Source organism: Trachypithecus francoisi, unplaced genomic scaffold (assembly GCF_009764315.1).
Source record: "Trachypithecus francoisi isolate TF-2019V2 unplaced genomic scaffold, Tfra_2.0 Contig00586, whole genome shotgun sequence".
NCBI classification, from domain to species: Eukaryota; Metazoa; Chordata; class Mammalia; order Primates; family Cercopithecidae; genus Trachypithecus; species Trachypithecus francoisi.
The window spans coordinates 4,767,223-4,779,888 of NW_022680749.1; the positions used below are offsets into that span (position 1 = coordinate 4,767,223).

At 38.5% G+C, this 12,666-nt stretch overlaps 1 pseudogene; it reads left to right on the forward strand.

The window, feature by feature from the left end:
* Positions 1-386: 386 nt before the first annotated feature.
* Positions 387-11,681, forward strand: LOC117085789 (annotated as a pseudogene).
* Positions 11,682-12,666: the final 985 nt, after the last annotated feature.

Consider the following 12,666-nt stretch of genomic DNA (forward strand, 5'->3'; position numbering starts at 1 on the left):
AGTTTTACAATGAAACTTATGGCATTATTTGTTTAATTTCTGGAAGAGTTATTTATTCAACCACCTTTACAGTTGTTATTCAAAAAATATTTATCTAGCATTCACCATGGATTAGCTCTTCCAAAGGATAGTCAAGGTTCTTGGCCTCAATAAGTTTACATCCTACAGAAAACCTATTAACTGAGGAGCACATGTATGGTAGGATTTTCCTCTTCTGCATATAGTAAATAGTGCTCTTCACATACTATTCTATACCCAGCCTCACTTCATCCTTTCCAGTTGCTCATGTAGAAGAAGAAATCAGAGAACCTGTCTTTTCCAAGGTCTACAAGTAGGAAATCAATGCAAGCTAAGCAGTTTAAAGCATCTCATTTTTCTGGTCCAACATGGCGGCACCCAGCGGTGACGTGAATTGTGAGGTGTTTCCTAAGTTCCAGTAACTATTCAAGGTGATGAGGAACATTGATAACAGAACAGTACATGAGTTAAACACTATGGTTCCCACAGCTTCCTTTGCAGGGAAAAAACTGATGCCAGCCAAACCTATAAATAATTTTATGAGTTTTTGATAGCAGCTCATGCCAGTAGGGAAAGAGCCATAAAACAATTGTATAGTCCAGACCTCAGCAGTAGTAAAAAACTTCCAAGAAGAGAAAGATAAAAATTTGGATGACTTAACATTACTAAAGCAACTTAGAAAAGAGCAGAAAAAGTTGAAATGGATGCAGTGAGAACCGAATGTTGAAGAGTGGTAAATGAAAAGATCTGGAAGGTGTTTAACAAATACTGCCAAATTCACTTCAAGCCTCCAAATGTGTGTGGAATTGGTGGGTTCTAGGTCTCACTGACTTCAAGAATGAAGCTGCGGACCCTTGCGGTGAGTGTTACAGTTCTTAAAGATGGTGTGTCCCGAGTTTGTTCCTTCAGATGTGTCTGGAGCTTCTTCCTTCTGGTGGGTTCATGATCTCGCTGTCAGGAGTGAAGCTGCAGAACTTCGTGGTGTTACAGCTCTTAAAGGCAGCGCCTCTGCAATTGTTCGTTCTTCCCAGTGGATTCGTGGTCTGACTGGCTTCAGGAGTGAAGCTGCAGACCTTCCCAGTAAGTGCTACAACTCATAAAGGCAACATGGACCCAAAGAGTGAGCAGCAGCAAGATTTATTGCAAAGAACAAAAGAACAAATCTTCCACAGTGTGGAAGGGGACCCTAGCGAGTTGCTACTGCTGACTCTGGCAGCCTGTTTTTATTCCCTTATCTGACCCCATCCACATCTTGCTGATTGGTCCATTTTACAGAGTGCTGATTGGTCTATTTTACAGAAAGCTGATTGGTCTGTTTTGACAGAGTGCTGATTAGTGCATTTACAATCCTTGAGCTAGACACAGAGTGCTGCTAGACAGAAAAGTTCTCCAAGTCCCCACTAGGTTAGCTAGACACAGAGTTAGCTAGATACAGAGTACCAGTTGTCATATTTACAAACCCTGAGCTAGACCTTTCCAAAGGACATACTCTTAGCTTCTTGAGTAATGATGACAGTATTTAACTATAAATTAATATTCAAATGTTAATGAAACACTTTCACTAAATACTCATTTAATTCTTACAAGACCCCTATCATGTAGCTAAAACCAGTTGAGCTAACTAACATTAGAATTAAGAAATTTTGATTTCAAATCCACACCTCTTTCTCTGCAGTGCCTCATTTACAAATGGAAATTCTTACTGCCTGGGAGACCTAAGCTTGTCATCTGTAGTGAACATGTGCTTATTTTTTGCTACCTAGTATGTATTTTACTTTCTTTTAGTTAATGCTAATCCGAACTTCTGGGAGAACCACCCTTTCTGCCACTCTCAGCCTAACTAAAGTTGACTCTATCAAATCCAGGGGAGAACATGTGATTCAGACTGGCCAATCAGAAATGGTATTCCTCTGGCCTGTAGCCCAATATAGGCCAATGAGAGTCAGGTCCAGACATCATTGCTAGAGAACTATCTGCATTTGGGAATTGATAACAATTATCAGTGCTACTTGTTCTGGTTTTTATTAATTTATTATACATCTTTACGTATGAGAGGCAGTGATAAAATATGCAAATAATTGAGATAGACTTGGATTCAGGTATTAGCTCAGATACTTCGTAGATAAGTGATCTTGGGAAAGTTACTTAACCTTTGCATATGAGAAACCTTTGCTTTCTCATATACAACAGGGATGGTTGAATTGTATCACACAAGATGTGGCAAGTCATCAGTCGTAACAAATGTACCACCGTGGTGCAAGATGTTGATCGTGGGAGAGGTTGAACATATGTGGAAATGAGGGTATGTGGAAACTCTTCATACTTTCTGATGAACTTTGCATAAACTTAAAAGTGCTCTAAAAGCCAAAATTTACTAATTTTAAAAAATCACAGTGAATTGCAGTGCATGATATACACAAAGTTTATACACACAAAAATATGCAATATTTAATCAGACCCTGTTCACTGTCTATATAAATCATATCTTTCCTTTAAGTAAGTTCCATCTTAACACTTACCCTCTAGGAACCCCTTTTATTCTCCCTTCCTATGTAGATCTTTCCTGTACCTGAAATCCCATGTGTGTAACCCATAGGAAAAACAAATAATGTGTCCTCCAAAGATCTATTATTGTTTCAGGTTTTCACATAAAATGTCTTCAAAACTGTAAGTTTTTCTTTGAAGAATGGGACTATATTTTTCAGATGTTCTTGGTCTTTTTTAGCAGCTTGATATTTGCTTAATAAATGAGGCCTAACTAATCCCTAAAGAAAAAAAAAAAAATTACAGTGTATCCAAACTATTTAAACTCATGTGAAAAGAATCTTCCCCTTGAAAATAATGTCAGAATTCATCTTTAGATTTCTCACCATGTAAAGTGTAAATACTACAGCATCTGTGTGTGTGTTGATAGTATTTTATGCTTACATAAATATTTGTATACACCATTTAAATCTAAGGTTCCCCTTCCTACCCCACATCTTATTTTCTGTGCCAAATGATCAGTGTGTGGGATTAAATTTTCTAGGAGTAGCACACAGCTGTTAGTTGCCACAAATATATTAAGCTACAAAAGTCTATTTGAAGGCAACATTTCTGAAAAAGGCTCACCACCTCATCTGCGATAAGTCATAGAGCCTTTCATTCATTATAATTAGGTTCAACAGCCAAATAAAATTACTACATTTAAGCCTGACAATTGAAGGTCATGTTCAAAGTTGGAGAGAGGACACAGTGGAACATATGAGAAGGAGTTTCTATAAAAACTTTCCCTTACTCTGTGGTGTTTTAACACACGTGGTCCATGGTTTGCTGCTGGTTATTCGTTTTAGTCCTACAGATGAAGAAAATAAAAATTCATTCCAGGTTGGGAGAATCTTGCATTAGGAAAAACAATTAGCGTTTTAAAATTATAAATAATTGTAACCGTTAGACTTTATTGAATACCCACAAGTAGGGTAGTTTTAAAATATTAGTAGGCAGTAGGCAGAAGGCAGGCTTCTCTTTGAGACTTCGAATCTTCATTACATTAAATATATTAACCAGGCACACTGACTCATGCCTGTAATCCCAACACTTTGGGAGGCTAAGGTAGGGGGATTGCTTGAGGGCAGGAGTTCAAGACTAGGCTGGTCAACATAGTGAGACTCCATTTCTATTAAACAAACAAAATGACATTGAAACATACAACTGTGGCCAGGCGCGGTGGCTCACACCTGTAATCCCAGCACTTTGGGAGGCCTAGGTGGGCAGATCATGAGGTCAGGAGATTGAGACCATCCTGGCTAACACGGTGAAACCCTGTCTCTACTAAAAATACAAAAATTAGCCAGGCGTGGTGGTGGGTGCCTGTAGTACCAGCTACTTGGGAGGCTGAGGCAGGAGAATGGCGTGAACCCGGGACGCAGAGCTTGCAGTGAGTGGAGATTGCACCACTGCACTCCAGCCTGGGTGACAGAGCAAGACTTTGTCCCACACAAAAAAAAAACAACAAAAAACAAACAAACAAACAAACAAACAAAAACCTCTCAATAAATCAAAATTTTGAATTTTAAAAGGGGTTTTATAATTTTTATTAACATATTTATTCTAGATAAGCCCATGGAAATCTTGTAGGCTGTGAGAACTCAGCTTATATCACTAAATGAATAAATGCCTTGTTTACATCAGGTGATTTGCCAACATTGTCTCCTTTTAACACTCTTTAAGGTAGAAATTGTTTTCCCTTTTCCAAATGAGGAAACTGAGTCCTGGAAGAGCCTAATGAGCATTCCTAGGATCATGAGAGCAGTAAGGAGCAGAGCCAAGGTTCAAATCCAACTTAATCTGCCCTCTGTGCCCAGACTCTTTCCCGCCATCCTCTGCCCATCCAAATAATGTGGGTCTTGACATACCTCCTTAACTTTTATTGGACGCAAAACAATTTAATTAATATTTATTGTCTATAACTCAATAGTAAATTAATTATCTGCCTTGGGACCACCCTGATTCATATGTAGGTATCTAACTTTTGACACAAGTGTCACATTTTTTCCTAACTACAACTGCAAATAACATGAGGGCACCTCCACCCTTACTCTCCCCTCCCCAGCATCTGGCCTGTATGACATACATATGGGAAGCTTGGTAACATTGTCGAGGAGCACACAACTTTCGCTAACAGTCAATGTCAAGTCCCTATGTGAAAGCCAAGTGAAGTCCCAGTTTTCTGTAAATATAATTCTACTGAGTTAAAACCAAAATTGTTATGTAACAAATTATTCTATGTATCATGTTAAATTGTATACACATAAATATTGTCCTATAGAAGTTATCAACACAGACTACTCTTTCTTCCCTTGAGGCTTGGGTAGAAGGGACCAATCTCATTAACAGCTGAAGACAGATTGTATTTGAACATAGAGGGATAGAAGAAAGAGGAATGTTTTTCTGAGGAAGAGGATAATCCTCTGGTAGGTGGGAAAATCTTGATTTAAAAAGACTATGTCCCCAAAAGATTCTAATATAGGGACAAATGTAGAGTCTATTTTTCCTTTAATTTTTTACAAATTAGTATTTTGACATAACTTCAGATTTAAGATGAAATTGCAAGAATTGTACAAAAAATCCATAAATCCTTTACCCAGATTAGCCAAGTGTTAACATTTTACCATAGTTGCTTTTACTTTCTCTCTCTGTCTCTCTCTCTCTCTCTGGGTGTATATATACATATATATACACACACACATATACTTTTCTCCGAGTCTGAGGTTAAGTATGAGCATGATATTCCTGCATGCCTAAATACATCAGTGCAAAGCATTCTTAGATAACCACAATATAATTTTCACAGCTAGGAAATTAATATTAAAGCAATACCATTATCTAAATTAAAAACTTTACTCAGATTTTGCCAATTGTCCCAATTAAATCCTTTATGGGAAAAAAAAAAAAAAGGCCCAGATCAATCATTGTATTTGGTTGTATGTCTTAACCTGGAACTGTTTCTTGGTCTTTTTTTGTGTGTTTTATGACATTAACATTTTTAAGAGGACAAGTGGACAATTTGACCTTGTCTGATATTTCTTCGTGATTTGATTCAGTTTTGCACTATGGGCAGGACACAAGGATGTCACTTTGTTCACAATGCATCATATTAGAAGGCATTTGAGGCCAATTTTCCCCATTAATGGTGATGTTTACTCTGACAGGTATTAAGGTGATGATTGTGAGGTGTCTCTAGTAAAAAGTTACAATTTTTGCTTTGTAATTAATTGGGATCTTGTGGGGAAATATAATGTCATTTTGTAAATATTATTTTAATTCTAGTATTATAAAGCAAGTGTTTTTGTCCTATTTGATCTTATTAGCATCGTATAAGCTATCCATAATGCTGAATTTTCAAGAGACTAAAAAAGTTGTATCTGGAACACACATGTGTTTTGAATGAGATGAATTACAGTGTATATATTCTATCCAAAACATGGACTTTTCTACATATTTTGAGGGCAAAAATGTTCTCATGGTTATAGGTTAATAGTTGTTTGATAAAACATAAAACATTGCCACTTTTATAATCATTCTTATTGTTCTTGAATCTAGGACCTTATTCACCCAAAACAATTTAATTGACAACTAATTTTAATTTAATGTAAGGCAATATTTATTAATATTTTCTAAGAAATGTTTATTTTGAAAAGGTGTCCATTGACAATCTTCTCCTAAAGACTTCAATATAATCTAATTGTTGGGAGATAAATGCCGGATTGGGGATAGTTCATAATTATTGTGACCTCCAGTTGGATGAAGTAGCAAAATATTTGCCTTCAGATAGACCCTTCAGGAATCTTGTTACCTAATAAATAAATGTATGAGTTTGGCAAAGATCACCCTGGCTGCTCTATGGAAAATGGGTTAGAGAGGGAGAAGTGGTGGAAACAAGGAGACCACACAGGAGATTGTTCAATAATCCAATGAAGAGACTACAATTACACCAACTCAAGATATAAATCAGAGGCTGGATCAATAGGAATTTATGATCATGTGGATACAGGGACTAAGATACACAGAGATATCAGGACAACTGTCTGAATTAAATTTGAACAACAGTGTGAGTGCGGACAAGTTGCCAGTTACTAAGAAGGGACTACTAGGGAAGTAAAAGGAGTTTTGCACATGTTGCTTTTGAGATGTCACTGAGGTATCCCAGTGGACATAACCAGGAGGTCTTTGGAGGTACAAGGCTGGAGCACAGAAGAGACATTAAGGTGGAACAACTGTGCTTAGTGCTTCATTTATTAAGATTAATCTAGTACCATTTTTTGATTAGCCTCCATCAAATGTGATTTTTGTTTAAAACTCAAAACCACCATCTGAAACAGATGAAGTAAGCATTAACCAGTTTTATAGTGAGCTTGTACTCTTGTGATGGCAGAGCCAAATCAAGCAATAATAATAATACGTTTAGTTAGGCACTGTGCAAGCATTTTAAGTACACTCTCTCATTTAAATCTAATTTTTAAAGTAAAAAAGGGAGTCCTGTACTCACTGTAGTAAAATATCACATGACTTTTCCATCATGAAAAATTGATTGACCTTTCTGTCCATGCACCAGCTTCCTTCTCTGAAAATGATCTATGTCCATACCACCATGCTGTCCTCCTCATCACCTCAAGCTTCCTTTCCCTGCCCTCCATCCATGTTGGTAAACACGGCCCAATCTGCTGTCCAGAATTGATTGTTCATGGAAAGGCAGGATGGAACCAAGCCAAAGTGGGACCAAAGTTTTTCTCCAGAGATTTATGATCAGAGTCAAAGATTCCAACTCAGTCTAGGTGCTCTCTGAATCCGAGGAACATAAACCGAGGAAAGGGTTGCATGTCTTTGTTCTACACTGTGGGCAAAGAACATCATAAAAAACTGCTCAGCAAGAGAGGCCACACGAAGCTGATCCAAAGGGATCAGTGAGGATGAGATTCCGGGGGTTCTGACTCCTGAGGAACAGTCATATTTCCATCCTCTGACCCACGCAATAGCCCAGTATCCTTACCTTGCTCAATTGGAGCTGAATTTCCATTACTTGCACTTGCTAAGGCTGATCTGGCTACTCTACTGCTGAGTGCCCAATCTGTCAGTAGCAGAAATCCACACTGAGTCCTCAATATGGATCATTTCCTAGGTTGATCAGCCAGCTTCCTGATGGCAAGTGGATTACACTGGAGCATTTATTTTATGGAAAGGGCAGTGTTTTGTTCTCACTGGAATAAACATTTAATCTGGAGTTGAATTTGCCTTCTCTGCTTCTTCCAAAACTACCATCCATAACCTTATCCACCATCATAGTATTTCACACAGCATTGCTTCTGATCAAGGAAATCACTTCACAGCTAATGAAGTGCAGTAATGGGCCCAGGCCTATAGGATTAACTGGCTTCACCAGGTTCCCCACCATCCTGAAGCAGCTAGCCTGATAGAATAGTGGAATATTTTGGCCGGGCATGGTGGCTCACACCTGTAATCCCAGCACTTTGGGAGGCTGAGGCAGGCTGATCACAAGGTCAGGAAATCGAGACCATCCTGGCTAACACAGTGAAACCCCGTCTCTACTAAAAAATAAAAATAAATAAACAAAATTAGCCAGATGTGGTGGCGGGCACCTGTAGTCCCAGCTACTCAGGAGGCTGAGGCAGGTGAATGGTGTGAACCCAGGAGGCGGAGCCTGCAGTGAACCGAGATCATACCACTGCACTCCAGCCTGGGCGACAGAGTGAGATTCTGTCTCAAAAAAAGAAAAAAAAAAAAAAAAAACAGTGGAATACTTTTTGAAGACTCAATTTCAGTGCCAATTATATGACAATACCTCCAAGAGGCTATCTATGCTCTGAAGCAGCATCCAATATATGATACGGTTTCTCCCATGGCCAGGATTCATGGGTCCCAAGAATCAATTGGTAGAAATGGCACAACTCATATTACCCCTGGTGATATACTAGCACAATGGTTGCTTCCTATCCCTGCAACCTTGTGTTCTGCTGGTATAGACGTATTAGCTCCAATGGAAGAAATATTTTTACTAGGAAACACAGCAATAATTTCACTGAAATAGAAGTTAAGATGACCATTAACTAGTCACCTTGGGCTCCTCCTGACTCTGAATTAACAGGCAAGGAAGGGAGCTACTGTGTAGGATGGGGTAATCAGTCCTGGTTACCAAGGGGAAATTGGACAGCTGCTACACAAGGGAGGCAAGGAAGAGTATGTCTTAAACATAGGAGATCTTTTAGGGTGTTGCTTAGTACTACCCTATTCTTTGATTAAAGCCAATGCAAAACCACATCATCACAATTCAGGTAGGACTGCTAAGGGCCCAGACTCTTCAAAAATAATGGAAATTTTACTTCGTTGTGTTTTTTGCCTACCAGGCAAAGAACCATGACCAACTGAAGTGATTACTGAGAACAAAGGAAATATGGAATGTATACTAGCAGAAGATAGTTACAAATGACAGCTATAACCATGTGTCTACTTACAGAAATGAGGACTGTAATTGTTATGAGTATTTCTTCCATATTTTCTTATAAATATGTTTGTATGTATATGTGTATATATATGTATTCATGTATGTATCTGTATATATATGAATCAAATATTGTGTTTTCTTCCTCTCTTATTCCCTTATCATCTAACATAAGTTGTATTAATAATAGTTGAGTTTATATCACCATATTTAAGTTATATTATGAAGAGTGGACACCATCAATTTAAAAAAACCTGTCAGGCTGGGCACAGAGCCTCACACCTATAATCCCAGCACTTTGGGAGGCCGAAGCGGGTGGATCACCTGAGATCAAGAGTTCAAGACCAGCCTGACCAACATGGAGAAACTCATCTCTACAAAAACACAAAATTAGCTGGACATGATGGTGCATGCCTGTAATCCCAGATACTCAGGAGGCTGAGGCAGGAGAATCGCTTGAATTCAGGAGGCGGAGGTTGCGGTGAGCCGAGATCATGCCATTGCACCCCAGCCTTGGGAACAAGAGCGAAAGTCCATCTCAAAAACAAACAAACAAAAACCAAAACCAAAACCTGGCAATATCAAGGGTTGGTTAAGAAGTGGATCAGCTTGAGCTCTTATACATTATGATGGAATGTAAAAATGGTACAGCCACTTGGAGAAGAGTTTGGCATTTATCTATACTTGCCATATGGCCCAATAATCCCACTCCTAGATATTTATCTTGGAGAAATAAAAGCTTATATTAAGCATAAAAACTCTTATGCAAATACTTATAATAATAGTATTCATAACTACTCCCACCAGGAAATAACCCAAATGTCCTTCAGTACATGAATGTGTAAACCGTAGGTACATGCATACAATGGAATACTACTCAGTAATAAAAAGGAATGATCAATACATTCAGCAATATGAAGGAACCTCACATGCACTGTGATGAGCAAAATGTTATATACTCTATCATTCCATTTATATGGCCTTCTGGAAAAGGCAAAACTATAAAGATGGAGAACAGATTAGTGGTTATCTAGGGTTAGGGTTGGGGAAAGGTTCTGACTACAAAGCAGCAGCATGAGGGAATGAGGTGAAGCTAACTGTTCTATATCCCGATCATGGCAGCAGTAGTTACAAAACTCTACGGATTTGCTAAAACTCACGGAGCTGTACAACAAGTAAAAAGTGAATTTTAATGACATATTTTGAAAGTGTCATTAAAAGGATTTTAAGCAAGGTAATACGTTTTAGAATGAATCAGTGTGAAGAATGGATTAGATCAGATGTATCAAACACCAGAGACATGAAATTTGCCTGGGGCTGTTGCATTAATCCAGTAGCGATTAAGGTTAACTAGGGTAGTGATAGCGAGGATGGAGAGAAGTGGATGGGTTTGAGGGTTTGAGAGACACTACATAGTAAAATTTGCAGACTATGATGATTGAGAGATAATACTCATGTTTTTGACTTAAGCAAGTGTCATTCACCAAGACAAAACTGGATACAGAAAGATTTTAGAGAGAGAACAGTTGCTCAGTTTGGAATACATTAAGGTTTGTGATATAATTGTGTGTTTCTAGGCAGATAGTTACATAGTACCATGGCTGAACTAAAATACTTCTCTTCTATCTAAGTAAGGGTGCTGAGGAGTGACGTAATATACTATAATTATATAACTGACATTTCCAGGAACCCAAAGCAGTTCATGAAAAATGCAACATGTATCTTCTCAGTTCATTGAATTATTCCTCCTGGAAACATTTTCAGCTTGGGACCTGGAGCCTGTTCACATCAATTTGTTGTCCGCACAAAGGTGCAAAAACTGATGAGTAGAGTTTGAATAACAAGGGCAATTACTTAGCCCCCTACAGTAGCTTGAATCTCTAGCTCATGCCAGTTTTCAGCTCCACTGAGAGCATGCTCTTCTGCCTAAAGAAACAAAAAATGCTGAGAGGAGAACAGATGTTTTCAGAAGTCCTTGAAAGCCTTTCTCCAATAATGTGGCTAAGGTAGCCTTTAATTTTACAGCTCAAGGACAATGAGAAAAAACATATTTGCCTCTTGTCACATAATATTTCTCAGTAGGATTAATTATGGTTGTGGTACTTAATACTTCAAATCACTAGTTGGGTTTTTGTTCTCATTAGTGCTGAAAGAATTGATATGATGCCTGCCCTGCAGATCTAGATATTGTCATTTTCCCACCACCCCTCCCAACAAAGCAAAAAATGAGCCAGTAAAGTATAGGGGTTCTCAAAGTTACAGATGACAATACTTGGTCCTATGTTGTTTTGAATTATTTTAATTGTTTCATTTGTATAGATCTGGTCTTCAAGAAAATCAAGTCCTTTAAGAAGCATATGTTTGCTCTTTCTGTTGACTCCTTCCCTGTCCTTTGTGCAGTGCTGGATACACATTCTGAATTCAAAAAGTACCAAAAAAGTAGTGTGATACACGGTAATGAACCTTAAAATGTTCTTGGTTGAGCTTTACTTTGAATTAATGTTTAAGTCTCCTTCTTTCACCCTCTTATCGTCTGTTTCTATCACGCTCTACCCCGGACCCCAACTCACATACAAACCATTTTTTTTTTACTTCTGCATCTCTTTCTCTCACTCTTTCCCAGGTTCCTAAAGGCAAGGGGGAGCCTGTTACACATCTTAGAGAATGAGTTAATTTCGTTATGACAGATGTTTTCAATATGTCTCAGAGCCCCAGCTGATCCTAATCGGGATTTAGAGTTTGCCTGATTGTGAGAAACTAGTGGTTTCACTGAGAGTTGTCCTTTTTAGAGAAGTAGGGGAAGGATAACAGGACCCAGAGGATAAAATTTTATGTGTGCGTAGGCTTATGGCAGAGGGGAAAGTGAAGCAATAAAGAGAACAGGATGGCATTGGTTCCCTAGGCCAGAGCCTAGACTAGGTCTGATTCCTGGGAAGATGGAAAGTTATAGTAGTTGTGCCGTAAACACAACTACTTGTAATAATTCTTGAATGACTTTATGAGTCATAGAACCTAAACAGAGATGTTTTGTGGGAAAGGTAATCAATTCTAAACCTTCATTTAATACCCTAACAGCTTTCCACAAACATCACAAAAGAAGCTTCTGGGGTATGACTCTAGGAATTCCATCCTCATGAAAACATGAGACTGAATAAGTAGGAGATAATCAGGTAAAGACATCTCAAGTCTTTACCTGATTATCTCCTAATGTCTTTACCTGATTATCTCCTACTTATTCAGTCTCATGTTTTCATGAGGGTCAGGAGGACATTTCAGGCAAAACAGACATCTTGAGCAAAAGCACAAGAAACAGCTCAATGTTTGGGAGAATCTCAAATAATTCATTATTGATGGAGCTTGATGTTACAAGACATGGAGTAGCAAGTGTAAGAATAAAGAATAGGCAAGTCCTGCTTGCTATGCCTAAAAGCTGGGATTCCATCTTATAAACCAGGGATTGCCAACTCTAGTCCAGTGGTTGTGGCTGCCTGAAGGTCTGAGTGAAGAAGTCTGGGGTGTCATTTAGACTCAACAGGATCAGAGGCAAGAGAAGCAAGTGATAGCACATATGCGAGGTTTTGATGTTCCTGCTTTGGCAATGAGGAGCCATTGATAGTTCTTTGCCCCCAGCAAATGAGACCTCAAAGGCATAT